The sequence below is a fragment of the Podarcis bocagei genome (genome assembly GCF_964188305.1).
Source record: "Podarcis bocagei genome assembly, chromosome: 8".
NCBI classification, from domain to species: domain Eukaryota; kingdom Metazoa; phylum Chordata; class Lepidosauria; order Squamata; family Lacertidae; genus Podarcis; species Podarcis bocagei.
In genome coordinates, this window is record NC_138133.1 from 47238133 (window position 1) to 47263459 (window position 25327).

The window sequence follows — 25327 nt, forward strand, 5'->3', positions numbered from 1 at the left end:
TGTCAGGGTGCTGTCTCCTGGAGATGTTAAAACATTTAGGGGCCTTCAGCTAAGCAATTCCATGTGAAAGTCTTCTGGCAGCAGCATGTTCACACTGCGGTAGGTAACCACATGCATCATTTTCTGTTACTAATGAAGAGTGTGTTTGCGATTGCGCCGAGAAGATGTGTCTCATAGATAGATACCAGATTGCCCTAATGGCAGACACGTGTGAAGTTGTACCATACACTTCTTGATCTGGGCCATATTTCCAAAGTATAAAAATAACCCCCAAAAGATAGATTTGTTTATTTATTTAATTTATTTATTTATTTTGCTTTATCTGTTTAGTTATTAATTTTAAATCCAGCACTTCCTCACCAAGGGACCCAGGGCAGCAAAAGACACCAGAACAATGCTGTAAAAACAACAACAACAACATCAGTTTAGAACCATTTAAAAAACAATCACATGTTCTCACAGCTAATCATTTCAAGGTTGCAAGGAACAGAAACATTCAGCCATCAAATGCCTTGGTAAACAGGAATGTTTTGAATGCTCTTGAAAGTTAATAAAGAGGAAAACAGATGCACTTCACCAGAGAGGGCATTCAGCAAATGGTAAACTGCAACTGAGAAGGCCCTGTCGGTGCCAATGAGATAGCACCCTGCGGTGGCACCATTAGCAGAGCCATCCTTGCCAATATTAGGGCCCAATATGGTGTTATACAGAAATGCAGTCTTTTTTGGTACTTGGGCTCAAAGCTGTTTAGGGCTTTGCAGGCTTGTAGTAACACATCGGGCATGGTAGCACACTGGCAGTCAATGCAAGGCTTTCAGGACTGGTGTCACACGGTCCCATCAGGCTTCCTCGCTTACCAATTTAGCAGATGCATTCTGCACTAACTGCAGTCTCTGAACCATCTTCAAGGGCAGTCCCATGTACAGCACATTGCAGTAGTCCAGGTGAGAGGTGAGTGGAGCCGGCTAGCCATGAACAGCTGTAGCTAACTGACCAGCCTAAGATGGGCCTATACATTGCTAGTGACAGAAACTATTTTAGTGAGTTATGGGGATGTATGAAGTAGGTGTGCACTTGGGCACACAGTGGGGAGGCATAACTTATTCCTGTACCTGGTGGCCACAGGTATTAATAATTATCAAAATAAAAAAATTCCTTTCAGTAGCACCTTAAAGACCAACTAAGTTAGTTCTTGGTATGAGCTTTCGTGTGCATGCACACTTCTTCAGATACACTGAAGAAGTATCTGAAGAAGTGTGCATGCAAACGAAAGCTCATACCAAGAACTAACTTAGTTGGTCTTTAAGGTGCTACTGGAAGGAATTTTTTTATTTTGACTATGGCAGACCAACACGGCTACCTATCTGCAACTGGAATAATTATCAAGACAGCTTCTGTCTTCATAGCCTTTGGGTTTCTCTTCGTTGGTCACACCAAAGTGTGACAGGATGTTGGAAGAACAGAATGGAGTGTTGGGAAGGGAACTGGCTTGTCACACATTGGTGACAAGGGGGGATTTCTTCAAACTGCAAAGAGCAGCTTCAAAGGAGCAATTTTTGTCACTACTGCAGCAGGGAAAATTGAGCTGCTCCTCCTTGTCTGCGGTAGTCCTGATAATTATGCTTTTTTAATAGTGCACATTAAATGCAAAGATACATTTAATATCATGTATAATTTGTTCCTTAGATAGGTAGAAGGACACACATTTCATAGGCTGAGCCCTGTTAGGCATTCTGGGGCATGGTCTTGCTTCTTTCGGATGGCTTGGAAATCACACCTGGAACAGGAAGGGAAAACTATTCAAGTGTAAAGGTAAAGGGACCCCTGACCAGTAGGTCCAGTCGTGACCGACTCTAGGGTTGCGGCGCTCATCTCGCTTTATTGGCCGAGGGAGCTGGCGTACAGCTTCCGGGTCATGTGGCCAGCATGACTAAGCCGCTTCTGGCGAACCAGAGCAGCGCACGGAAACGCCGTTTACTGCCGGAGCAGTACCTATTTATCTACTTGCACTTTGACGTGCTTTCGAACTGCTAGGTTGGCAGGAGATTCAAGTGTAACCTATCCATTAACTGAGTAAAAACCTTATTGTGACTGCTAAGGAGATTGCTCGATAATGGAGATTGCTAATGGTTTGGAAATACTCAGACATCTGTATAGAATGTGTAGAAGTTGCAGGGGGGGGGACACACATCATCAAAGCTTCAGAAAGGTTACACATACTCCCTTGGCCATCTAAGAGAAGGAAAGCTGATAAAGGTTTGTGTTGTGTGTCTGTGCATGTGTGAGAGAGTGAGAGAAAGTAAAGCAGCTGTCCTCAACTTGTAGCCCTCCAGATGTTGTGTTGTATTAGAACTCTCTCATCACCACTGGCCATGCTAGCTGGGGTTGCTAGGCACTTGAGTCCAACAGTGTCTCTCTATCTGCCTAACACCCTTCCTCCTTGTCTGAGCACCAAAGGTACGGTAGTTTTAGAACATAGACAAAACAAGGGGTAAGTTGAGAGAGAGAGACTGGTTGAAGGCACCTTGTTAGTGCTAAGTGCATTTCTCTGGAGTCCTGAACTGAGGTAGTGATGCCTCTGCCTGGATTGTCCCTAGTCCTTATCCCCACCCAAAAATAAATCAAACGCAGGGAGGGCTGCTCCTGGAGATTCTCAATATTTTGAGATGTGGGGAGTGGAGTCTGTCTGCTTTTGTTGTGAGTTTCTTTTTTCGATTGATATTTCTGGGTGTTTTTATCATTATTAATGTACTCTTCAGAGATAGCTGGCAAAAATGTTCAAATGCTGAGGAGTCAAACCCTTTTAAAGCTATTTTTGTTTACTTTTTTAAAATGCAAATGACCCTTTGTTATGAGGTCAAGAAAGAATATTCTGATTAGGCCTAGAATGTGTTCTCTCTTCCTTGCTCTCTTCCTAAAGTGCCTGGTGTAGAAACTGTTAAATCAAAGCCAGATGAGAAGTCCAAAATGTACTATTTATGTTCCTTTGAACATCATTCTAGACCTTTTAACATGCTTCTCCCAATTAAGCTGTTCAGGCCACAGATCTAAATAGCTGCCTGCACTGGTTGCCAATTGATTAATTCCCTAATGATGGATTGAAGCTACTGTTTTTGTTTCTTAATCTTCTCTTCTCCATTAACGGCGAATCATTCAGTGAATGTTCCTTTCAAAAAAATAAGTAAACAAACTGGAGTAAGGGGGAGCAATTTGCATGTGGATTTATCACAAAATGATGTTTTGATTGGTGTTAATGATACAGTTATTTTGTTTTATCATATTTGTATAGCCCCAGCCGTGTGCTATGCTACTGTGCAAATCTAAAGAGTCATTATTAGGACTTAATCTTACAAAAATGCCTGGGATTTAAACACAGCGTATTAACCAATGTAATCCCAGAAAATAGCATGGTCAACCTGAGTTCAAATACCTCCTTTGCTAAGGAGGATTCAATGGGTGGCCTTGGCCTGTAAATGGAAATGATCACTGACTGTACCTATTACTCTAAATAAGTTTTCTAAAAGTTTATTGCTTTGTTAACACATACAAGTGACTGGGATCCCTGTGAAAACCAATGGGGGTGGTGATGGTGGGAAGGTGAACTTTGGGGGAAATCTCTTCTCCCAGGGGCAAAGGAGAAGAAACAGCTGGATTTTGCCCTCCCCCATCCAGTGACTTTGGAGGAGAAGAGGAGGGCATTGCTAATCTTTCCTTTGGTGTGCAGAAGTGTGCTGTGTTGGGAGGGGAAGAAATTAGGGCTCAGAAACATGCAACAGTGCAGTCTCAGAGCCCAATTTGCCTTCCTCTTTCCCTGCAGTCCCTTCACAGAGGAAGGGAGGATTCATGCAACATAATTTATCCTTCCATCCCTGCTCAAGGCTACTGTCTACATACTGGTCTCTGCAGTAAGATAGATTCCCCAGTGGAACTGGGAAGTGCTTATGTACTGCCAACAGCTGGAGCTGTTCTGAAGGGTTATAGGAGAAAGTGCATAAAAAAACAAACCACCATAATGTTGCTTTAAAAAAGATTTTTAAAAGACCCTTTGCAGTCACTGTCATCAATGATGTTGCTAAAACCTTCTGGTTGCTAAAAGTGACCAGGAAGTGTTTGTTTGTTTGTTTGTTTGTTTTTAAAGAAAAAATATGAAATATATTTCTTTATTTAGCAAATTTATACACCACTTTTCATTTACAACAATAACAAAGAGATTCAGTAAAATGTTTCCATACCAAGGCATCAGGACCGGTACTAGCGGTCAAGGTTAACAGATGGGTCCTTAACAGTTGGCAAAAGAATGGCAAAAGAATTCCTACTGAAATTAGGTGCCCATTAGTCATTACAGCATTATGGTGTTGTAGACCTTTATTTCATAGCTAGATGAGCATTTTTGTCCCAGTTAAAGCATTCAGAAGGACTGCACCCAAAGCAAATATGCCACACCCACTGGGACATACTCATAGTGAAAAGTACAACACTCTTAATAGTAGGGAAACTCAGCAGCAATTCTCATTGTAGCTTACTGAGTAAGAACAACTATTGGGTAATGTTAGGAGCAACACTTCTGAAAGCAGCCCTAGCCAAATGCCCACCATACCAATACTTTGTGGGCTAAACCAGCCTCATATAACCAGCATGCTTGAGTCTAATGAATGTATGAAGGGGTTGATGCCATAGAGTAAGCTGTCCTGCTTTAGTGTTAACTTATGCCGCTTCCCCTCACCTTGAGAGGAAATAGGTGACCAAGCCTTTGTTCCCTCAGCCTATATGGTGTGTGAGGAGCTCTGACTTGTTCCCTCTAGCTGCATGGCTTTAACCAGCCTCTTTTGTTTCAGACCAGATTGGAGACTGAAAATAGTGTTTTCTTATACCAATAGTTTAGGAACTTTTACCATTTTGTAAACAAGCTACATTTTACTGCCTGTTCAATGTTTGTTTGTTTGTGTGTTGTTGTTTTTTACTGCTGTATGGAAAACCACATTAATCTGACCTTTGGAGAGTTTGTAAATAAACCATTTTATAACTTTCCAAACATTTTTCTATGCTAAGGGGAGTAGGAAACTTTGGAAGGAGCTTTATAAAGGGGACATTATGGAGTTCACTGGAAAGGGCGCACTTTAAAGGTTTTACAGTCTATATTTCCACACTTTTCTTTGTTGCAGGTTTTGCCATGTTAAATCTCTGCTGGGGTTCTCTCACCAAAGAATACTTGCCCCAAACTGGACCTTGGTTTCCAAGGAATTTTTCCAACAAACTTGAATCAGAATATTCTTTTGTGCAGGATCTTGAAATAATCTCCCATGAAATTCTCCATTCCTCCTGCTCTGAGGGAGGGGAATGTACACACTATCTCAGCCTACTGCTACATCTAGCATTCTTCTTGGTAAAATACAGAAAGGAATATTTACCTACTTCACAGTGCCATTAAGAGGCTGCATTAATTAAATGCTTGCAAAGCATGTTGAGATTATCAAGTGGAATAATCTGTCGTTCATATAAATACAAAATGTTATTGTGCTGGATAGATCTCATGAGCTAAAACAATGGCATTGTTGTGGTCTAAATAATCACAGTGATTAAGGAGGCTAATTGTATCTCCAGGACCTTGTGGCCAAAATGTGCTAAAGATGGGGAAAGAGATTCATGGTGAAACCTATGTTCTCTGTCATGAAATATAAATTAAAAATAATTCTATTACAGCAGAATACTGGCATTGTTACATTCATAATGGATATCACACACGTCTCTCTCCCTGCTCTCACTTCCAGGCAAATAATGTTAGAGAAACTATGGCAGTATTTTTCTTCTAGGTGTAATAATCTGTCAGTATCAAATTCTCTTAGTCAGTAGGGAGCATATAGTGTTGATTTACTGAAAATCTTGGATTATGTCTGCTCGGTGGTGAGTGTAGATTTAAGAGGGGAGAGGTAAGGGGTCTCCAAAAGGTGAAGAAATAACACAAAATGAAACCTAGCAAGGAAAAAAATAGCTTGACAGTTAAGATGCAGTGCAGTAACCCAGGCTTCTTGAAGAAAAACCCTAGCAGACTGGCCTCCAAATGCTACATACTGTACATTTTACAACCTATTCAATTATATCCCTAACTGCACTGCACTGGAAATGCTTGATTGAAAGAAGTCTTTACACTTGCCAAATGAAGAGAGGGGGCAGAGAGATATGACTGTTTCCCAGCACAGAAATAATTTCAGTTTTAGGGACATACAGTATAATTAATTTGGCAAGGCTGTTAACAACAGACATTTATAAAAGGGCCAATGCTCTACTTTCCAGAACTGTAATCTAATCTCAGTTTCTTATTGAAAATGTTACACAAGTTGTAATTGTAGAAGAATATTGAAGGGGGCTCAGAGAGAACTTGATCACATTTTATGAGATGAGCTAAAATAGCATGTGGTTCGTACTCCTTTTTATCTGCTAATGTGTGAACAATGGGGTGCTGAAATTGTCTCATACTTCCATCTGCACGGTGCTTAACAATGCACTGTGTAGTGTGGAAGCGAGGCAGATATTGGCAGTCAAGAGACAGAAAGACCCCGTCTGCACTTGACATTTAATGCAGTCCCATGCCACTTTAAACAATCATGGCTTCCCCCCCAAAGAATATTGGGAAGTTAGTTTATTAACAGTGCTGAGAGTAGTTAGGAGACCCTCCTATTCTCTTCACTGATCTACGGTTCCTAGAGTTCCCTGGGATGAGAGATTGATTATTAAACCACCCTAGCCTTGTTGGTCTGTGAAGGGAATAGGAGCCTGCTAACAACTCAAAGCACTGTTAAAAAACTACAGTTCCCAGGATTCTTTGAGGGGCTCCATGGCCATTTAAAGTGGAAATGTCCTTTGCCTCAGGGAGCAAAATGTCTTGAGCTGGCCCTGAGGGCAAATATTCTTAGTCATTTGTGAGAGGTTATATGCTGTTCTTTCTCTTGAGATAAATTAAGACATAGTTATTAGGAAACAAAGTTTGACAGGGTCCATTAAAATAATTTCGTAGCAGAGAGATAGGGAGACAGAATACTCCTGTTATACAGACTGCAGTGGTGTGAAGACCTTTTGTCTATTACATGAAATGCGATGGCTGGCCTTTGACAACTGTGAGAAATCGCTACTAGTTTTTGTCTGGTACAAGCAGCCTCTATGGTATAAGGGGAGGATGCTGTGCAGATTGTCAGACTCCTAGCCGCCTCCTGTCACCTTTCAGTCACATCATGGCAAAGTGATTTTATTTTTTTTAAAAAAGATCTGAATACTAGGAACAGCACAAGCTAAATTCTGAACAATAAAATGCTAGAAGGAACAGAGGAACAGCGTCCAATTTGAGGTTGTGGCAGGGTGAGCCCATTGCACATCTTCTGGCATGACTTGCATGAAGCAGGAACAGATTCCCTCAGAAGGTGGTGGACTCTCCTTCGTTGGAGGTTTATAAGCAGAGGTTGGATAGCCAGCAGTCATTGGTGCTTTATTTAAGATTCCTTTATTGCAGAGGGCTGGACTTAATGACTCCCAGGGTCCCTTCCAACTCTACAATTCTATGATTCTATGAGGTAGTCCTTTCCTTTAATTTAATGAATGAAGAGGTGTGACCCATTTGCAGCAATATTTAAAAATCCCCACCTCTCCTCAAGTTCAAACGCTATGAACCAAATGACTATTTTCTCTTTAAAAGAAGCAGAAAGCATCAATAACTTTGTCTGCTGCTGTTGCTGCCACAACTTTTATCAGCCTCCGTCCTGTCCGCACCTTATGCCAATCTCAGGCTGTCTTGGTAACCCAGAAGACATCCACTAACAACAGCAGCATATCAGTCATTTTAACTGCCTGGGATTATTATGTGAAGGTGGCCAGTTTTTAAAAAATCTATTAAATACTGCAATGGAAATCCACCCTATTCTATGAATAATTTGGGTGTCCTTCTGACATCTCTGAACTACAGATATGGAGATGGCATTGTGCACTGCAATGGCTCCTAAAAGTCACCCAATAGTAAAATATAAGCTGCTGTTAAAACAATTTCAGGGCACAGTGCAAGTAACAGACAGAACACAAATTATTAATAAATCAGGCCAAACAGGACAAAAAGTGAAAAATAGATTTCATCAGTTAGCATTAGTGTTTTATTATTAAATAATAATGCTATCATATGAGCACATGGTGTTGTGTATCTGTTTTGTGAACCTCACAGAATAAGCTGGAAATTGGGATGCAATAAAAACACTGAAGCGAAACCCAACAGTGACACTACACTGTGGATCTTCTCCTTATGCTTTCACAATCAAAATTGTGTTCAGGGAGACAAGGGCATGGCACACATTTTACATGTTATTCCCCTGGCAGCTGAAACCACAGTGAAATGGTTGTGAAAGAGCCCACTTGACCTACTTACTTTTCTTGTTGGTCACTAGAAACAATTCATTAGAGAAAAACAAAAGTCCCCAGAAACTACAGTTTACCTCAAATGTATGGATGGCAGTATCACAGCCCTTGCATCACAAACACATTCTTCCCTACCAAGACAAAGCAGCAAGTGTCCTGAAGACATCCAGGATTAGGCCACTGGCAGCAGAAGATTGGTCCTGAACTGTGTTTTTGTCACTTGGAGCTACCACAGTGTCAACTGTAGCACAGATCATGCCCTGGTGGCAAGTAAGATCTTTCTCGAGGGCCCATAGCTCAAAGCAGAAAGTGTGGCCTTGAATCTACACTGCCCAAACAGCCATACCTGAACTTTTTGAATGCTTCTCTGATTCCGTCGAATATGCACTACTGTGAGAATACACGTGCTGCACTGAGAAAGGTGAGGAGCAATGCCCAGTGGTTTGCCAGTTGATGTGCCATTGTCTACAGGCTAAAACTGTGTCAGAGCATTCAACTCACAAAATGTACACGGAGACAGCCTCTGGACCATAAGTCAAGAAAATGCACCGCTGTAAACCTTGTCTGGAAAGATAATCACGACGGTAGCAATGGGCAGAGCTCTGTCAAGAACTATACTTGGCAGGGAGATGCCTCTAACACTCCACACATCAGCAAAGGGTTCCTTACCTTTAAACTGTATTTGAACCAAACATCCCTTCAAATACAGGACTGCACACAGAGGAAACCTGGGACACCCCATAACTCCCAAATTTCCCGATTTAACTGGGACTTCCCAGATTGACAGAAGTTGCCCCATCTTCTGATCCCAATCTGTCACAAAGTGGCAGGATGATGGGAAGGAGGAAGAGGATCCCATGGAGGGGTATAACCAGGACTGGGACACATCAGGGTAAGCTGGGGAGGGAAGTACTCATAGGGTGACAAAAGATGGTGAGGGAATGGGGGTCATTGCACAGGACCCAGAGCAGCAGGACCCTAAAGCCAGAGGGGCCCCTGTCTCCATGAACATGGCATGCTCTAGAAGTAGGGAGCAGCAAGGAGGGGTGCTCTAGGAGACTGGGGCAAACAAGGGCCCACAGCCCAGCTTCTTAGCTGGCCAGGTGGGGCTCGCTAGCTCTGAGAGAAAGAGTGTGATTCCTCAGCTGGAACAGGTGAGGGTCATATGCCTCATCAAGCCCAGCAGGCAAAGCACACAAGGGAAGCAGAGCTGAGGCGTTGTGTCTCCTCGACAGCCAATTTAGATGGATTTTGGCTTGGATACTCCTGGACTGTGCTTTGGGTTTGACTCTGGACTGTAGCCTTTAGACTTGGCTTACTTGGACTGACCCTGGACTGTGTTTCCTGGACTTTGGGCCTTGCTTGCATGGATTGACCCCCAGACTTTGACATACTGACTTGTCACCAGGTAGGCCAGGGGTTCAGGACACAATCCTGGATGTCCCATTTTGGCTTCCATGCTCTGGCTGCTGCGGCGTCTCTCGATGCTGTGCAGGCTGTGGCAACCTTCCCCAGGCTGCTCTGGATCACACGGCATCTTCTGAGGCTGCCGAGCTGAAGGCAGAAGACAGCAGTCAAGGTAAGGGAGAGGGGAGAGGGCGAGTGAGCAGGTTGCGGTGGTGAGCAGGCAGGCAAGAAGGGGATTGGTGGCAGGGAGAGGGTGACGGGGTGAGCGACAGGGTTGGTGGGATGGTGGAGGGGAGCCCCAAATTGTCCTCCCAAAATGTTTGGGGGCGTGAGACCCTAGGAAGGGTCCTGCCTACCTCTTTGGTGGCCTATAAGGAGTTGAAGAAGCTGCCCCCCCCCAAGGCAAAGTTGCACTTTTCTGAGTCATGGTGAAGCAAATGAAGCTATTAATGTCCAGGGCAGGCAAGCAGGAGGAATGTGTTTTGAATAGATTTATACACAGAATTTAGTACTTCTGACTGGATCAAGCTTTCCTCACATCTGGCTGCCTCCTGTATTGAGCAATCCTGTCTGTCTGAGCTGCTCATACATTGTCAGGTGCTTTTTAAATAAACAAATAAGCAACTAAATAAAGCAAGCCTGCAAGATTTATATGCAAGATTTACATGCAAAAATGCACATCAAAGGTAATATTATAGGTATAATATGTATAAAAGAATTATGTGTTCTTACTTTAGGAAATGTGAAATGTGGTATGGGTATAGTAGGCATTTATTATAAAAATGCATATGAAAATACATGCGGCATACAAATAGTTTCAGTAAATAGCATATTGTTACAAGCCCCCAATCTCTGAACAGTACGTTTTCTCAGGGATCCCAGCACATATTTTGGTTTCCTTTGAAGGAATGTCACTGTTGGGTTGTGGTTTGTTTGTTTGTTTACACATACAGACTGAACATAAGATGGGAGGAGCCTAGCGTTAATACTCCAACAAATCTTGTTCCCTCATTAGGCTTTGGGTGCACAAAACCTACAGTTTTGGGTTCTCACAGAGAGCAAATTGGGCCTCTGTATGATTCTAGATCTTACCTCAAGACTGAGGTTCCTTCTGTTCTCCTTCAGACACACACCTTGATGCCAGCTCCTTCATCCAAATCAATTGAGAAAGGTCTTCTCATTTCAGCTAGGCTTCTAGAAGCATCTTCAGCTGTTTAGTTTCTATGGCAACACTTGGGCCAAAGCTAACATAACAAAGCCAATACTTAACCTACCTGGCAAGGGTCATTTACTTAACAAAGAAAGTGGTTTGACTGTTTTTTTTAGCAGTCCCCCTTTCTTTGCAGAAATCCCATTTAACAGAAGATATAAAATCACAGATTTGGAGAGGACCCCCAAACCCATTTAGTCTAACCCCAAACTTACTGCAACCTATTAAGTGAGCCAGTTTGTGCTTGTAATATGTACGACGTATTTTGATGCCCTCCCCCCATTTCCAGGAATAGAAAACATGCACTCTTTTGTGTAAAGTAATTACAATGTGAATTGCCTGGTGGGAACCATTTCTTTGATGAGGCATTTTTTCTGAACATGCACAGACAAAGGAAATGATTTCCTTACCAAGAGAAATCACTTCAAAGCTCTCAGGCCAGGCCCTAGACCAGCTCAGGTTTCCTTTCTGTTCAGCACAGTATGGACAACAGCTCTCACAAAGACTCATATTCCTCACGCCTGGTTTGAATTTAAGCTGATGCCGAGCCCAGAGTGAAAGGGACTTGCAGGTCTACCTTCCCTGCCAAACACACATAGCCTGCCCTCCCCCTGCTGCCTGTATGTGTTTTAATGTCTGTGGCATTCTCAACAAGGTTTCTCTGCTTCTTAGTGCTTTGTGGTGTTCTTGCTCGCCTGAACATTATTTCAGCCAGGTTGTGTTGTTCTGACATCTCTCCTTCTCTTAAGAAGTCTTCCTCTGTCAGAAAAGAGCTTTGTTTGTCATCCTTCTGCCCCTGCCTCTTGTGAAGGTGAGGTGGAGGACAATGGTACTCATGAGAATGAAATGGATTGAGAATAATTTTGCATGACAACTGCTGGGGATCCAATATCGCTTTGCTGGTGTTGCTTACAACACTAACACTTGGAACATTTCCAATAGCTGCATGGCAGCCCATTGGCAATACGTGCCAAATACTTGTTTTATGGGGCAGCTTTAGCACAGCCCTTGCATTCAGTGCTGTAGAGAAACTGAAATACGTTTCTTACCAGTTTCCCAAACATCGTGCCTCTTGCACTCTGAATGTCGTACCCCACTATTTATTTAAAACATTCATATATTTCACTCCTTCATTCCATTTGGGATTTCATGATGGTGTACAAGAATTTGTATCTTAGTAGAAACAACAGTAAAATAACAGATAAAAGCAAACATAACAATAATTTACAAGAATATGCCTACTTACATTTTCTCTGGGCACCTGAAAGGTTGTAATGTTGCCACAAGGAGAATCTCTTATGGCATTTCGTGGCCAGGCTGAAAAGGCTATGTTAATGGTGTACCTCCAGGAGGCACCTAGTGAAGTTCATCATCAGGAGAAGATCTTAAGAAATAGGCATACAGCAGGAAGGGAAAAATATGTCCCTCTAGAAAATGTTGTTGGACTTCTCCAATAATCCCTGGCCTTTGCTGGCTGAGGCTGATGGGAACTGAAGTCCAATAGATTCCCCATAACTGAGCTAGGGATAGGCAAGGCTGCTTAATGGTAAAACTGGTGTTAATATAAGAATCCAGCAAGCACACTGTGTACAGAGTTGTTGTTTTTTTTTTGTTCCCCCTCCCCTGTGACTCCATAGATTAGAGTGTCACTGCCAAAATAGAAAAGAAACCCACACACAGTGCTGCAATAGGTGGAGAGGTTTAAATGTCTCTGTCAGCCCAGCTCCCTGGTGCAAGTAACCTCCTCAGTTATCAGATGGATCATTTGATAAGTATGGATGAGATATGGAGGGACTGTGTGTGTATGTCCTAGGTGTGTGCAAGTGTGGTGTGAAAGTGTACAAAAAAAAGATTAGTCACCCATTTGAACTGTACGCAAGATGAGTTCAACAAATGCACATTCATTTTGAAACAATTACATTGGCACCAAGTTCAGCACATTAAAACAGTAAACAAACAAACCATTTTTCCTAAGGTCATATAATGTTCTGTGCATAAATTTCAGAGTTAGGATGTCCAATTATACAGACTTCACCTGATAACCTTAGACCGTAACTTTACAGAGAAGACTAGAATTTGACACAGAAGAAGAAGAAAGTGGGACAGTGCAGAAGATCAACAGAATTTTCTGTGCTTAGTTTTAGCCTAGGATATGTGAAAGGAGATGTAAAGTGGACAAGCCCACCACTCCAAGTAGCTATGGAAGAAGCTCTTGAGAATCCCAGGTTTTCAGATGTGCCTCATCTATTTACAACTGTCCCTGTTTGCTTCCTGGACATCAGGTGGATTTGTCCATCTGCCTAGCAGAGAGATAATCAACATGGTGTCCTGCAGGTGTGGTGGACAACAACTCCCATTGGCACTAGTTGGCATGGCCAATGGTCAGAGATGAACATCAGGAGGGTACCACATGGTCTAGTAATTTATCTTCACCAGAAGCGGCTTAGTCATGCTGGCCACATGACCTGGAAGCTGTACGCCGGCTCCCTCGGCCAATAAAGCGAGATGAGCGCTGCAACCCCAGAGTCGGCCACGACTGGACCTAATGGTCAGGGGTCCCTTTACCTTTACCTTTACCTTGATAAATACATCATCCTTTTTATCGTTGTCCAGACAGATCAATAGACCAGGTGGTTCACCTCTTAGACCTGGCTCTCTGTGTGGAGAAAAGAGCTGTTTGTTTGACGATGCCTCTAGAAGTGGAACTGAGGTAGAGATTGCATGGAAGTGTTATGTCTTTGTGAAGGAGGCTGAGCAGTAAAACAAAATGTACACCTAGCCCTTCTGGTCTTCTGGTAATCTGGAAGCCTTTTACCCAAGAGTGAAGCTCACTAGACAGTCAAGCTAACACCTCCAGGAATCCTCTCCATACAAAAATATGTTTCAGCTTAAGACGGGCCACGTTTAGAAGAAGCTGCAAGCGGCACCTCTTCGCTTGAGCCTTTCCATCTGTTTAAGCTGTGAATCCTAAGTTCCTAGCTGTCTGCTTAAATTAAAAGCTGCAGGCAGCAAGGGACCATGACAGTTTGTTCTTCATTGTCAGAGTGATAATCACTCAGTGCAAGACTCATAAAAACAAATGCAGAAACTAAGGCAGGCAACAATGAACTTTTCAGCCTCTTCAATAGCAGAATAATTCCATCGCTGACAATAATTCATATTCATGAATGGTGGCCGAAACGTGCTGCACATCAGCTTGCATAATTCAAGAGGGTAGATTTCAGTTGAACATTAGGAGAAACTTCTTAATGGTAAGAGCAGATTGACAATGGAACTTATCACCAAGGAGGGTGGTGGCAGCAGTGTGTGTGTGTGTGTGTGTGTGTGTGTGGTAGGAGCCAGTTCCTCACGGTGGGTTTCAAGCACAGGTAGGACACCTGTTTGTTGGTGATGCTCCAGCTCTGCATTTGCTGTACTGAGCAGAGGACTGGACTAGCTCAGGACTGGGAAACCTTTGTCAGCCCAAGGGCAACCTTCTGAGAGCTGTGTGCCAGTGGGCAACAAATGTAAACGTTACCTTTGTACATGAGACTCACCCCCCCTTTAAGTTCTAAATCCAGACAAGCAGAAAGCGTTATTAGCATTCATAGACCTTTTCCATTCAGGCAAAAGCACGCAAGGAGGGTTCATAACAGGGCCAGTAATGGATGTGGCTTAGGAAGGTTGTGTGGCTTCATGAGAGTCATGAGGGCCATAAAGAGAGGCTTGGAGGGCCACATACAGCCCCTTGGACTGAGGTTCCTCACGCATGGACAAAATGGCCTTAAAAGCTGTCTCCAGCCTATGATTCTATTTTGTTTGTGTCAAAGCAGGTGTTTGAATGAGACTCTTCATCTTTGGGTCATGGGTTCAAGCCCCATGTTAGGCAAAAGATTCCTGCATTGCAGGGGGTTAGACTAGATGATCCTTGTGGTCTGTTCCAGCTCTATAATTCTATGACTGGTTTGACATCAGCCTACTATGCGGATTGCCCATGTGGAAAAGAGCAGCCTCTTCCCGGCAGCTAGTGGAAAATGGAGACAGAGTCTAGTGAGTGTGTTGCTCGTTGAAACTCCTCACATACCAGTAAATGAACCACCATATGTTTCATACCAAACAGCCCCACCTGGTCCTCTTTCACAACACACCAGTTTACTGTGCAATAAATTGGTCTGAAATGAAGGCCATCCATGTCTGCTGCCATCACCTTGGATCCTGAGTGATACAAATGGAGTTCTGCTTGCGCCACAAGACTTTCCTGTCTTCCCTTCCTACTTGGAGGGGGCCTTCTGCTCCACCCTTACCCACCACCCACAATCATGTATGAACTGATTTGGGCCCTAAAACTGTGTTGTAGTCAAGTCAGGAAATACATGGGTAAATTATGTTTTCTGTCTGATGATAAAGGATTCTGGAGGAATTACTTTTGCAAAACGAAGTGCTGAAACGTATCCTTGACACCTATTGCCTTCTCAGAATAACACAGGCAACTACCCTTCAAATGCCTAATTACCTCAAAGCATTTTAATTAAAGACTCTGCTTTAAAGGTAACAAGTCAAGCGGATTGATGCTGAGATGGTTCATATTGACAGCCACGTAGAGGTGTGCTGTCTCAGTGGGAACGCTCAGGTGCGTTCGCCTGAGGCACAGCCACAGTACCTATCGAAGCACAAAATCGAGGGGTGGGGGAGCCCTGAGCACACTTTGCATAAAAGCACTCATTTGCTGAGAGGGGCTTTTGCAAGGGAAGGGGCTGGGTTCTGGGTCAGACCAAAGGCCCATCAAGTCCAGCATCCTGTTCCTCACAGCAACTAACCAGATGCCCCTAGGAAACAGGTCATGCAGACGATACCCCTCACCGGTTGTTGTCTCCCAGCGACTGGTCCTCAGAGGCATACCTAGAGCAGGAATGGAGAATTGTTGGTGTGGCCTGGCTGGATCCAGCCTGTGTCTCAGCATACCAGATGAAGCAGCTAGGCTTAGATTGCTTCTGGACTGTGGCCCTTTTGGGTGGAATACTGGCAAATTCAAGACACGCAATTATAGTTGACCGGGAAGTCTTTTTGTGATAAGGAAAGTGATGGCGGAAATGCATTGGAAAGTTTCATCTAATCTAGGGCCGTCCAACCTCTCAGAACAAGTGGGTCACACTTTTACACCCACCCACCCACCCACCCACCCACCCACCCCACCCCCACACACCCCAGCCTCAGGTGAGATTGGGTGCTGAGGCTGGCTGTTTGGCCTCATTCAGGCTGAGGGAGACAGGACAAGTACCTTTGCTGTTTGTTTTCGCGGGTGCCTCACAGCAACAACAGGAAAAAAAGTCAGCTACTCAAACCATTTTAAGAAGTCCGGTATGTTGTCTAGGGCTGCCAAAAATGACCTCGGGGGCAGCATGCAGCTTCATGGTGAACCACTCTGCTCTTATTACCAGGTCTTTGGCTAATTAACGTTCTATGGCTTTTAAATTTTGTTTGTGGGAGGTGGTCTGTTTTCGATTTATTATTTTGTGTTCTCATTTTGTATTTTTATGCCGTGAACCACCTTGTGGTGGTTGAAGGGCGGTATACAAATTTAATAAATAACAATAAAAAGCAATAACTTCAATATCCAGTAGGTGCTGAAATCCTTCCTGCAAAACAGAGACAGTCTGGAGACGTCCTCAGTAGGGTGTCGGAGATGAATGCTCAGTCATAATAAAGATACCCCAAGTCCTCAGGGAGCGATGTGGTGTCATAACCATGGATTGAGAGTTTTTTTTATGGACATCACTCTTGTAGCCAGCTGTGACCAGAGACTGCCCCGATTCTGGGAACCCCTATGTTACCTCTCCCTTTTCCTGTTGGGGATGGGAATGTGGGCTAAGGTTTTGCTAAGCAGTGGAGAAAGTGGAAGGGTTCTCCCCCTTTTCCTCTTGCAAGAGCCCTCTCCCTGTGCAGAATTTAGTCCATACTGTCTGCGTTAGACTTTTGCATTACGGAAAAGGAAAGGGAAGCAAAAAGCAGCAATATCGCAAGCATATGGTTAATGACTCATCCCAAGTGGAAAAACAGCATTTGTTATATTTTATGAAAATTTTATACATCCAAGGTACAGTACATCTGTTGCTATTTAGGCTGACATGTATGTAGAGGTTGGCAGAACAAGTTCTCTCTGTAGGGATGAATGAACTCCAAACTAAACCGCAGAACTTTCAAGCATGCTGGCTGCTGCTGCTGTTGCTGCTGCTTTAAAGAGAGGAGAAAGGGGAAGGAGAGGATTGGATTGGAAAGGAAAGGAGGAAAAAAAGCTACTTAGCTGAGCAATGTATGAGGCTGAGGCACTGTGGTTCCTGCGAACAATACAATGGAACTGGCTTTCTTTTGACAGAGATGCCTGTCTTCAAAGAACCACAAAGCACTTTAATGTAGGGAGAGGGACCCCCACTGAGCCAAGCACAGCTGATAGAACTGGGCAAGTTTCACAAGGGTCAGATGTTTGGGCTCTGAAAATACCTTAAAGTTCAGTTAGTCAAACAAAGCAGGAGGCAAACACTCTCAAAGGCGATCAAAGCCTCCTCTTCCATAAACAAAGCCCTCAAAGCATCCTGGGTTTCAGTACAATATCCAGGAATTTTTTAGATAACTACAAGGCCATCACAGCCTTGGGGGGGGGGGCAGTCCTGGTGTCCTCTCATGGAAATTACTGGGGGTGGGTGGGTTTATTTTTGAAATCTGAATTTCAAAACTCTTGAATTTCATTTTCAAAATTAAAATGCAAGTTTCTAGATCTCAGGAAACTGGAGGAGAGGTTGAAAATAAAGCTTATTCTGCCTAGAGATTCATAAGTCAGCATGGCTGTAGCTGGGTGCACTCCACTGACGGAAGACAAGTTTTTGTCCTCAGGACAACTCATTATTTCTTTCTGTTTCCTCCTCCTTTCTCCTGTTGTTTCAGTGATTTATGCATTGCTTTGATTTTTCCAGCCAGTTGCATCACAAATTTTCAGCCATGTACTCAAACATTCCCTCTGAAAGCACATTTGGGCGGTTGAGTACCTATCAGTCTGGAAGCAAAATGAGGCTATGCTATAATAAGGCAGTGGCATCTGCGTACCTTTCTTAGTGGGAAAGTTGTACTTTGAACTCTGCTGCTCGCTAGGGGCTTGGATTACCCTGTCTGTCTGTCTGTCTGTCTATGAGATGACTCATCCAGAGTTCCCCTTCTAGCCAGACGGAGCAAGATATTTTTGTGCAGAAATAACATCAGTCTGCAATTTGGGTGAGAAAGAGAAGCCCCCAATTGCAAGGTACTATCATACCCCCTGAAGCAGCCATAGCTTCCCCCCAAAAATCTGTTTCATAGAAAGCCATTTCATAGAACTGTAGAGTTGGAAGGGACCCTGAGGATCATTTAGTTCAACCCCCTGCAATGCAGGAATATGCAGCTGTCCCATATGGGGATTGTACCTGCAGCTTTGGCATTATCAGCACCACACTCTAACCAGCTGAACTATCTAGGCCTGGAATTGTAGTTTGTTAAAGGTGCTGAGAGTTGTTAAGATACCCCTATTCCCCTCATAGAGTTACAGTTCTCAGTTTTAGCAGTCAGTCTCTCTTCCTCCAGGGATCTCTGGAAATTGCAACTTTGCAAGAGGACTATTAGTCTCCTGACTAACTCTCAGCACCCTTAACAAACTACAGTTCCCATGATTCTTTGAGGGAGAAGCCATTACTGTTTAAAGTGGTATGGTACTGCTTTAAATGTATAAGTGCAGATGAAGCCAGAGAGCTGAGTCTGGGCTCTGCTAGTGTGCTGACTGTCTCCCTAGAGACTTGATGTGGGATTTGAAGCAGATTTTTGTTGTCTTTGGGTGGTTATGCAACAAGGTGACCTGTGGAGCTGCTAAGTCTACAGCTAACAGCTGATGGGCTGCTACAAGGCCCCTGCACCTCTCTCTTCCTCAGACCAGACCTTAAACAGGGCTTGGCCTGGAGGGCCCACCCTGTTCTTCCTTCTGCCAGTATCTGAGTGCTTACCATCTCTTAGGTGAGGTGAGAGGATCCTTCAGGTGCATTGCAGCGGCTGTGCATTGTCCTAGATCAGGGCCAGAGTTCATAGGAAGCAGCAGACTAGAGTATCAATACAGTTATAAGAGCAAGCATGCTTGCAACAAGGTTGCTGTGCCTTAATAGGAAAGATGAAAAAGCAAAAAGGTGAGAAGGATACTTTGACGTTGCAATGAGGTGACTGTGGAGGCGGGAGGAGAAAAATGATTGTGGGCACTGGAGGCTGCTGGGAAACTGAGTATCCTATAAAATTAATCCAGGCAGATCCCTGGAAACCTGGCTCTCTTACCACCCCCACCCCCCACTTCCCCTTCAACCCACAGGGTATGACCCACCCTCACTCTGAGGCTAGTCAGGGCTACCCTGAGCTGGTGTTAATGCAAACCAGGCTTCGCCATCATGGTGCCCTTCACTCTAAATATAGAATATATGTTTTGGAGCTGAATTCAAACATCTGGAGGGCACCGATGGTGGAGGCTGATGCAAACAAGAGCCAAGTAGAGGTGATGGGAGATGGCGTTGATGTGGAGGTGCTCAGAGATGCAGATCTGCCACGACTCTTCCAGCTGCTGTTACTGGAACCTGCACTGGGTAAGTGGGAATAACAGTTTTATATTTAGAAAAGAGGACTTTGATCCCTGACACACTCAGAAACAAGGAGCTTTCTTTTCATTTCCCTTTCCGCTTCAAAACTTTGAAAAGAGTTTTAATTAGTGCATTAAAGACCAGAGCTTCCAAAGTGTAAATATTATCCGGTCACTCTGTTAATAATGGTCCGGTGTATTATATTACTTCTCCTCCTGCCCCAGCCACCTTTTTTTTAAAAAAAAGCCCAATATGTTTGAAACATTTATTTAAAATCCTAACGTGACTTGGTACCTCACATCAGCCTCCCTGTACATAAAGATTGTCGTCAGGTGCTCTCCTCTGAGTGTTCCTGCCAATGCCACCGAATGAGGCGTGTGAGTGGCAAGGGACCAGGGAGCCTCCACAAGTATTCTACTTGCCTTGTGGAATTCTGTCCCAAGGGAGGCTGGTGCCAATATTTTTTTAGGGGCCAGGTTATTGTTTTCCCAAGCTTGTAAATTTTACGTGCTTCATTACAGTTGCTCCTTTTAACATCTATCTTTTTTTGTAAACTACTTGGAGGTGGTTTCTGCAAAACAAAAACAAAACAAAAAACCTCAATCCTCATTCATTCATTCATTTATTAAATTTATATACCGCCCTATGCCCAGAGGTCTCAGGGAGGTTCACAAGAAAGATTACAATATATAAAATCAAAATAAAAACAATAATCCAATAACACTCCACCCAAAAAAGATCCACATTTTAAAGGGTATAGGATGCTGATTAGGTCAGCGAAAGGCCTGGTTAAAAAGGAACATTTTTGCCTGGTGCCTAAAGGTGTATAATGAAGGCTCCATGTGATCTTCTCTGGGGAGAGCATTCCACAGACGGGGACCCACTGCAGAGAAGGCCCATTCTCGTGTTGCCACCCTCCGGACCTCTCAAGGAGAAGGCACATGAAGGAGGGCCTCAGAAGATGACCTCAGGGTCCAGGTGGTACATATGGAAAGAGGTGGTCCTTGAGGTATTGCGGTCCTGAGCCATTTAAGGTTCTATAGGTCAAAACTAGCACTTTGAATTGGACCCGGAAGCTAATCAGTAGCCAGTGCAGCTGGACCAGGATCAGTGCAATATGCTCAAACCGTCTTGCTCTGGTGAGCAACCTGGCCGCTGAATTCTGCACTAGTTGAAGTTTCCAAACTGTCTTCAGGGGCAGCCCTACATATAACGCATTGCAGTCATCCTCAGTCAAGCAGTGTATAAATTTTATGAAGGAATAAATAAATCTGTCTGCCTGTATATTTGATTGCATTTATATCCCACCTGTCTTCTCAAAGGAGCTCAGGGCAGTTGTTGCAAATTTCATAAATGTTGTTGCATAGGTATGTTGCAAACTGCGCTGGAAATCAAAGTAATATAAAATAAATAAATAAATATGTAAAGCCCAATTCACCACTATTGTACTCTTGACTATGGCTCCAAAACTGGGAGTGGGCCCAGGCAAACTGTCCCTTTTCTTGCCATTGCTGAGCAGGATTGGAGCCAGTGCAGATGAAACACTGCATTGTAAGGGATTCACCTTAGCCAGGATCAGCTTTAACAGAGATTCCAAACAAGCCTCAGACCCTGTTAAACTAACCCTGATTATTCTAAAACATTTGTCGCTATTACTGCAGATGTAATGCTCTGTCATAATTAATGCTGTTAAGATAGGGGGGAGAAATTTGTATGATAGAGGGGCTTGGGAGGGAGTACAGTGGTACCTTGGATTATGAACTTAATTCATTCCAGAGGTCCGTTCTTCACCTGAAACCATTCTTAACCTGAAGCGCGCTTTCGCTAATTGGACCTCCTGCTGCCACCGCACCGCTGGTGCGCGATTTCTGTTCTCATCCTGGGGCAAAGTTCGCAACCAGAGGTACTGCTTCCAGGTTAGTGGAGTTTGTAACCTGACGTTTGTAACCCGAAGCGTTTGTAACCTGAGGTACCACTATACATGTTTCCATGATCCACTTCTAGCCACTTAACTATGATGAAGAGCAAGAGAGAGCATCACATCTGTATTGAGCCAAAGGGTCCCAAACAGGCATCTATAAAGGTTGTATATGTTTGTTTCATAGAAACTAGAATTACTCACTAGCACTCTCCATAGGCATGTAGGAACCATTATATATTTGATATAGCTGAGCAAATTGCTAATCAGAACAAGCTCTCTGCGCAATCAGTTTTCCTAGATCATAAAAGCCCAAAGCCTCAGTTCATAGATCCCCACGTATGGCAGCAAGCTTAACTTGCCCTATTGCATTTGATGATTTCCATGCGTGCACCTCCTGAACATGTCTGATCCTTTCTGAACTGAATGCTAACAAATTGGTGGACTGTAAAGGAACCAGGAATTGCTTTCGTTCCCCAGTGTCAATTTGTCTCCTTGCCAACTCCAGTGCTTAAAGTAAAGAAGAAACTCTGCTTTCCTGCTGGTTTACACTTCTGTTTATGAGCTACCAGCATCTTGTTTTTATAGTCAGTGATTGGGGTAAGTAAACTAGTTTCATTGGCAAACCTGTTTTCAGGCATTTACCCATCAGTAAATTGGGTGGGTGATTCCAGACTGCCATCTCAGGGTGCATTTCTATTCACAATTAAAGCTCAGTGAAGATCTGTTTGTCTTGCTTTGTTTTCTCAATAGTGATGAGGAGGACAAGGAAGTGCCCTTTTTTGGCAGGCTGGCCTGATTAGTACATATTGATTTCATTACCAAGGCTAAGGTAGAGGTTAGGCATTTTGCCAAAGTCTTCCTAGGACTTGATGAAGATGTAATTTTTTTAATGTAGGGTTTTCTTTACGCATGTGGCATCTTGTATATAACTAAAGCATATCATCAGCCACCTATGTGTTCAAGCCATGCTATGAAAGGTTAAGTTTAGAGGCCCTTTATGAAAATCTTCCTTTATGCAAGCAGAGTAAGTGGACAGATTGATGAATCCCATCCACAACAGCACCACCAAATCATAACATCTCTGCTCTGTTCTGTTCTGCTTGAGTTTTCATAAGCACTTGAATTTTTGATCCCATGAAAACATTACATTCTCATAAAATTCAACCAAACTAAAACTACTTTACGCACAATTACATTTTGCATCAGAAAAACAAATTGTCTCTGGAAAGGTTCTGCAGCTCGAGTATCATTCATACTCATGAGGTAAATTTTAGCAAACACTGTAACTTATGAAAATTTGAGGGGCAGAAGCTTCAAATGCATAAGAAGCCTAATTTTCAATTGAAATGAATCCAGTGAAGGATGGTAGGCCACCTTTCAACTAAATGGCATAGATTCTCTCCCACAAAGGGCATAGTTTGAGAACCACTAGTGTAGATGATCTCATCCTCACCCCTACTTTCTTGACCAGCTCTGGACCTGAACCCTTGTGTAATTGCATTTAGCCCTTTCCCATTGTACAGACTATCATTATGGAGAATTTCCCTACATGCAAACATTGATCTGATTAGCTAAATCCTTTGGCTGCCTCCTCGGTTATTTGGATATTTAGCATTGCAGTGAACCAGTATGTGGCACTAAACTGTAAGCAGGCATGGGGACATTTAGAATGAAAAATATAGATGTGGCTCTACATATCCTATGTTGGGGGAATGGACAGATCTCTGCAGAGTTCTATTGTGCCTTCTTAACAGCCACCAAGGGAGTTCTTAAGTGTTATTTTTGGAAATGCCATATTTCATCCTTACATGAAATACTAGTCAGATCAGTGCCACTGAGGGACCACTGGCTGCCGCCAGATCAGCACTGGCTCTTTCCTCCCATTCCATCTTTTGTTGTTGCTCACTGCTGGAAGGAATCCAGAAATGGTTTATTGCAAGTTGGAATCTTATTCTGCAATGTTGTGGCAATGGCAATAAGCAGCATTAAAACCGCAGACCTAGAAACAATCCTGTAAAACAGCAATCTCCCAATGGGATATAACCAAGCAGCATCCAAAGAGAGCTTCAGTGGAAATGAAAGATGAATACCTGTGGATTTTGAGTTGAGCGCCTGGGTGGACGGCAACTAATTTTCCTGTGGGTCAGTCTGATTGTGGGGCGATAGGAACCTAGGGTTCTATTCAATTAAGTCCTACTCTGAGTGGACCCATTGAAATTCATGAACCTTAATTAGTCATGCCCATTAACTCCAATGAATCTACTCTGAGTAGGACTAGCACTGAAGACCACCTCTAGTATCTACCTTCTCTCCTCTGTCTGGAATAGCTGTGGGCTGGAAAGGGAAAATGAAGAGAAGTGCAAGACTAAGACAAGGATTGTTTTGTTTCACCAGCACACACTCATTCCTGCGTCCTCCTCCTAGAGTGTCAGGTAATAAGTTTACCTAAAGTTTAGCTGTGTGGGCAAAGGGATGATTCACTCCTCCTCCCACGCAAATGTCAGGCTTAATTTCTCTTCCTTCATCTTCCAAAAACATGAGTATTATCAACCTGTTTCTGCTCAAAAGACAAGCTGGCTGGTGCATTTTGCACCAGCTGCAATTTCTGAGTTGTCTTCAAGGGCAGCCCTAAGCTGAGCTATTATCAGTGTTTGCAGCACTGTGGCCAAGCTATTCCTGTACAGGAGCAGCTGGAGCTGGAGAAGACAACTCAGTCCTGTTGAATATACCTGTGTGTCTCAAGTAACAAGGTGTTCTCACTGAGGATCCCCAGACTACACACCTGCTTGTTCCTGCAAGGAGCAAGCAAAATCCCATCGAGAGCAGGCTCTCTTCCTAATTCCTGGACCCAGGAACCACCAAACTACAGCATCTCTGCCTTATTGGGATGCAGTTCCAATTTATCCACCCTCATCCATCCCATCGTGGCAGCCAGACACCGCTCCAATGACAAGGAGAAAAATGGAACAGTGCCAGCTGCATATTGGTGACATGGAACTCCTAAATAACTTGCCCAGTAGCTTTGTTTAGATGTTGAATAGCACTGGGGGGGGGGCAGAACAGGACCTCATGGACCATCTTTCAGGGGGTGGAGCAGAAAAAAACCGACCCTGCAGGTAAGAGTGGAACCATTGCAATACCATGCCCTCTTCTCCCATCACTTAGAGCCAGTGCAATAAGATACAATGATCAAGTTTTGTTGTTTTGTTTTTTCTTTGGGAAAGTTTGTAAACTGCTTGAAAACGAAAAATAAAAGAGCTCTAAGTGGTGTATATAAAATAATTATCAATAATACGCATGTAAAACCAACAAAATGTAAAAGCCCCAATTCTAGTTTATATACTTGGAGAGGTTTTTTGGAAATCAAAAAAGTTTTTAGCAGACATCTAAAACAGTGTAGTGAGGGTGCCTGCCTACTGTTGTTGATATTGCTCCTGTAGCAATCAGTCATGGAAATGGAAAACAGATCCTGCTCTCACAGGCTGCAACTGAAGGAAAAGAAGCCCAAAAGAAGGGAACAGGCAGGGCTAATCAAGGTGGCTTAGCCTTGGAAAGTGGCCATCAGCTCTTGCTTGTGGGCCTTTGTGAAAACAGGGTGCTGGACTTTGGCCTGATCCAACCGGGCTCTTCTCATGTGCTTATATTCTTATGGTGAGGGACCCGTGTTTTTAATATTCCTACATTGAGACAGATAAAGGCAAAGAGATGTTGAGATGGAAGGCATTTCACTGTGATGAGGCAGGCATCTAGAGAAACGAGGTGAGAGCAAGGCAGTGGTGGGGT

General features: G+C 43.5%; 1 protein-coding gene and 1 long non-coding RNA gene across 14 annotated transcripts in view; one reads left to right on the forward strand and one right to left on the reverse strand.

Moving 5' to 3' along the window:
- Window positions 1-25327, forward strand: part of LOC308594114 (uncharacterized protein) — a 166730-nt gene that overhangs the window by 84384 nt on the left and 57019 nt on the right. For 6 of the 13 annotated variants that reach the window (XR_014011307.1, XR_014011308.1, XR_014011309.1 and 3 more), the window contains exons 6-7: window positions 7-99; window positions 1687-1812. The exons of 5 other annotated variants lie outside the window; for them this stretch is intronic. The gene's annotated coding sequence lies outside the window, so the exon portion shown is untranslated. Of the gene's footprint in view, window positions 1-6; window positions 100-1686; window positions 1813-5162; window positions 6841-25327 lie in introns of those variants that run through there. 2 more of the 13 variants (XR_014011311.1, XR_014011310.1) reach the window with 2 other exon arrangements.
- LOC308594122 lies at window positions 111-11051 on the reverse strand. Its single transcript, XR_014011343.1, has 4 exons — window positions 10891-11051; window positions 9786-9945; window positions 1705-1777; window positions 111-397 (listed from the first exon to the last, which is right to left on the reverse strand). It is a non-coding gene; the product is annotated as an uncharacterized lncRNA (long non-coding RNA).